This window comes from Octopus bimaculoides, chromosome 15 (genome assembly GCF_001194135.2).
Source record: "Octopus bimaculoides isolate UCB-OBI-ISO-001 chromosome 15, ASM119413v2, whole genome shotgun sequence".
Classification (NCBI taxonomy): domain Eukaryota; kingdom Metazoa; phylum Mollusca; class Cephalopoda; order Octopoda; family Octopodidae; genus Octopus; species Octopus bimaculoides.
The window spans coordinates 5235920-5240801 of record NC_068995.1 but is presented as its reverse complement, the minus strand read 5'-3'; the positions used below and the strand labels follow the sequence as shown (position 1 = coordinate 5240801).

The following is a 4882-nucleotide window of genomic DNA, read 5'->3' as shown; positions in this document are numbered from 1 at the left end:
GTATATATGTGTGTGTGTGTGTGTGTGTGTGTATTTATATATACATATATATGCACATATATATACATACATATATGTACATATATATATACATATACATATATATGTATACATATATACATACATACACACATACATACATAAATATATGCATACATATGTATATATACTGACATATATATATATATAAATGTGTTTATTTATGTGTTAGTGTCTGTATAAATGTGTGTCAATCATAATGCGACCCAAACTTCATCTATTCAAGTTGAAACATTGAACTGGTCGGAATTTGAATTTCAAAACATTTCCTAATCTACTTGAAATAATCTAGTTCAGACATCAATTTTACTCAGAACTGTAATCACAGCCTCCGTATCTGCTTCGGATTTTGGTCCTTTAACAAGTAAATTTCTAATGTTCCTCAGTTCTGATATTTAAGCTAACTTACTCCCCCAGGCAACAACAATTGAACGTCAGCCTCTCAATCTGCAATACAAGCTTGTGGTATCAATAATTTTAATCACTGCTAATGTGGTACTTTGTGTACTTTGTGTGTCATTCTGCCAATGAAAACTTGCCAACTGGTTTTGGCCAAAACTTTTATTTATAGTAAAATTAAATAACAACAGAGAAGTGAACTACAACGAGTGTGTGTGTATGTGTTTGTTTGTTGGTAAAATGACCGTCCAAAGAGTACAACAACCAGTTTCTGTTTCAACGCAAGGTTTTGCGTCAGGAATATTTGTGGCACTCTGGTAAGAAACTCGCTTCCCAACTACATGGTTGTGGGTTCAGCCCTACAGCGTGGCACCTTGGGCAAGTGTCTTCTACTATAGCCTCAGGCTGAAACTGAGATTTGGTAAACGTAAAGTGAAAGAAGCCCGTCATGCATGTATGTATGTGTGTGTGTGTGAGAGAGAGAGACCAATGGAATAATTACCAGACTTTAAAAACGTTGCGGGGTCGATTTGTTCGACTAAACCCCTTAAGGTGCCTCAGTCTGGTTGCAATCCAAAGACTGAAACAAATAACGAATAAAAGATAAACCGTGGTCGTGTGGTAAGAATCTTGCTTTCCAACCACATGGTTCCAAGTTCAGTCCCACTACGTGGCACCTTGAGTAAGTGTCTTCTACTATAGCCTCGAGCCGATCAAAGCCTTGAGAGTGGATTTGGCAGACGGAAACTGAAAGAAGCTTATCGTGTGTGTGTATCTGTGTGGTATGTGTGTGTATTTGTTCCCCTGCTATCACCTGAAAACCGATGCTGGAGTCTTTAGAGGTCTTTCATAGCTTTTATAGTTTAGCATGGGAATTTAATTCATTTCTTCATGTGAGTGTGTAAGCGTGTTTGTAAGTGTGTGTGTGTGTGTGTACACTCTCGCACATGCGTTTTTCTCTTTCGATGTATACATGTTTGTGTACAATTAAATATTCTTAGATACCGTTCCTTAATGGAAAGAATGCGATAACTTAGTGGTTCGGCAAAAAAAAACGATAGAATAAGAACTATGCTTACAAAGAATAATTCCTGGGGTCGATTTCTTCTACTAAAAACCCTTCAAGGCGGTGCTCCAGCATGGCTACAGTCAAATGACTGAAACAAGTAAAAGAATAAAAGAATAAATGCGAAACCTTAATTGATTAATCTAGTAATCTAGTAATCAATATTGAAACGAGTGTCGCCTAAACTGGGATTAACTGTAAACGACAAATGTTTGTGGGATTTCAATAGATGTAATTACTTTGAAATGGTTTCTGGTCTTGGATTCAACCGTTTCATAGCTTTTATAGTTTAGCATGGGAATTTAATTCATTTCTCCGTATGTGTGTGTGTGTGTGTGTGTGTGTGTGTGTGTGTGTGTGTGTGTGTGTGTGTGTGTGTGTGTGTGTGTGTGTGTGTGTGTGTGTTAACCCTCGCACATGCGTTTTTCTCTTTCGATGTCTGCGTGTTTGTGTGTGCATGGAATCTATGGATTTGTATACAATTAAATATTCTTAGACGTCGCTCTTTTATGGAAAGAATGCAGTAAAGAGATTATGCAGTGTGTTATATGTTTGTGTAAGTATAATTATATATGTATATGTGTGTGTGTCTATTATTCATATATACGTCTAAACATATATATATATATGTGTGTGTGTGTATCTGTGTACGCATACACGCGTGGCGCGCATATATATATATATATATATATACATATACACCTTATTGGATAACAGTCCAGAAAAGTACTTAATACGAATGTTGAGTGCAGTAATATATTTGGGTTGTCCAGAATAACTGGCCGCCACCGTGTAGATGTATGCACACACACACACACACACACACACACACACAACATACAATTTTTTTTTAATTGTCTTTTCTCAGTGTGGAGCGCCACTAGTTACACAAACCTCATTCATCATCCGTTCGTTACCTTTGATTATGTGCCAATCGAAGCATTCAAGCCTCGATAAACTTAGCTTAGTAATTGAACACAATTACGTCTCACATTTACTTCCCACGTTTAAACTCCACCATTTTCGACTTTTGTATCATGTTCTTACTTTGACCAATGCTGTCCCCACCCACACACACACACCGCCACCAACAGCAAAAGACGAACAAACATAAATGTGAACTTCATAACGCCTATACATATATACACACACACGCACACACACACACACACACATACACACACACACATACACACACACACATACATATATATATATATATATATATATATATATATACAATCGCTGTGTATGGGTGTAAGTAGACTTGTATATGTTTATATATATGCGGGTGTCTGTGTGTTGTTTATGTGTAAAATCATGTCTAGCTATGAGCAAATATCTTACAAGGAAGCAGGTGAAAGTTGGCGACAGCAAGGGCATCAGGTTGTAAAAAATCTACCTCAACAAATTCCGTCCGACCCATGCAAGCTTCGAAAAGTGGACGTTAAATGTCGATGATGTGTTATATTGTGTGTGTGTGTGTGTGTGTGTGTAACGTATTGTATATGTATCTTATTCATCGTCATTTAATGTACGTTTTCCATGGTTTCATGGGTTCGGCAGTTTAACAGGATTCGGTAAGCCGCAGGACTACTTCTCACTACAGCATCTCTCTCTCTCTCTCTCATAATTTTATTTATTGAGATCGATCATTCTCTGCGGCTTGTTCGAACACTGTCTTCACGGCTACTTTGTTTATTGACCCGAGACAAATTTAATTCCTGTAGTTATCTCTGCAAAAGGTTAAGTTGCCCCTTGAAATAAAGGAACAACACAACTCAACCAACCGGTCTTCACAGTGGCAGGCACTTTAATATCATATGCGCATGTATAAATATTTTGTATGTGTTATTTCTTTACTACCCACAAGGGGCTACACACAGAGGGGACAAACAAAGACAGACAAACAGATTAAGTCAATTATATCGACCCCAGTGCGTAACTGGTACTTATTTAATCGACCCCGAAAGGATGAAAGGCAAAGTCGACCTCGGCGGAATTTGAACTCAGAACGTAGCGGCAGACGAAATACCACTAAGCATTTCGCCCGGCGTCCCTAACCATTCTGCCAGCTCGCCGCCTTATTTTGTGTGTGTGTGTCTGTGTATGTATATATATATATATATATATATATATATATATATATATATATATATATACACACACACACACACACATTGTTGTATATCAAATATATATACATATAAGTGCTGGCGTGGCTGTGTGGTAAGAAGCTTGCTTCCCAACCACATGGTTTCGGGTTCAGTCCCACTATCTGGCACCTTGGGCAAGTGTCGTCTACTATAGCCACGGGGCGACCAAAGTCTTGGAAGTGAATTTGGTAGATGGAAACTAAAAGAAACCCGTCGTATATATACATATATATATATATATATGTATGTATGTATATATATATTTATGTGTGTGGCTTTGTGTCTGTGTTTTCCGCCACTACCACCACCATCGTTTGACAACCGATTTTCGTGTGTTTACGTCCCCGTAACTTAGCGGTTTGGCAGAAGTAACCGATAGAATAAGTACCCGGCTTACTGCACTTATTGTACCGCCGTCTATAGACTTCAGACCCAAACGAATTGGATGTTCCGAGCTAGGTGACTCTCTGGCCGAATTTGACACGGTCAAGTCATCTGAAACTGTATCTTTGTTATTGAGATGTTCTAATTGTTAATTGTTACTTGTATTCACCTGATGAAAGGGGGGTGCTTTTAGCGTGATATAACACTTCTGTTCATCAATTAAAAAAAACACGTCTGAAACAGTTGTAGTGAACCACACTCCATCTGTTATATATAAAACTGATATTTTGAAAATTGAGCATGCACGTGTTTTTTCGTTCGATTCCATTGCCTGACACTTTGAGCAAGTGTCTTCTACAGAAACTTATATGAAAGAAATGTATGGAAATTCATTCTTTGTGTGTGGAGGTGGTGTTGGCATGCGTGTGTGTTTGTAGCAGCTGAATATTCCGTGCTTTGATCGAAGGAAGGAAACCGGATACGTCTTCTTTGAAAAGCGGTCAAGAAACCGTGAGACGACCCATAAGAAGACCCCTCTTTTGGGGTAAATATCAAAAGCATGGAATGACTATATTTACACTCTGATACTTCTATCTTGGCTTTCTCTTACACACACATACATACATACATCGGGAAAATGCAAATATTTACAAACAGGATAAGCATGTTTTTAAGTACCATACTATGGATAGAAATAGGTTCGCTTTATGATCAAATGCTTGTGTGTATGCTTACAAAGAAAACACATACTTATACATACAAAATGGCGCACACACACACACACACACACACACACACACACACACACACACACACACACACACACACACACACACAC

The 4882-nt window shown here is 38.0% G+C and overlaps 1 protein-coding gene and 1 long non-coding RNA gene across 3 annotated transcripts in view; one reads left to right on the top strand and one right to left on the bottom strand.

Annotated features, from left to right (window-relative positions):
• LOC106875248 (uncharacterized) overlaps nucleotides 1–4882 on the top strand; it is a 154321-nt gene that overhangs the window by 11261 nt on the left and 138178 nt on the right. The gene's annotated exons all lie outside the window — the stretch shown is intronic.
• Nucleotides 923–4882, bottom strand: part of LOC128249495 (uncharacterized) — a 13319-nt gene continuing 9359 nt past the window's right edge. The window contains exon 3 of the long non-coding RNA XR_008265600.1: nucleotides 923–1595. This is a non-coding gene — a long non-coding RNA (uncharacterized LOC128249495). The remainder of the gene's footprint in view (nucleotides 1596–4882) is intronic.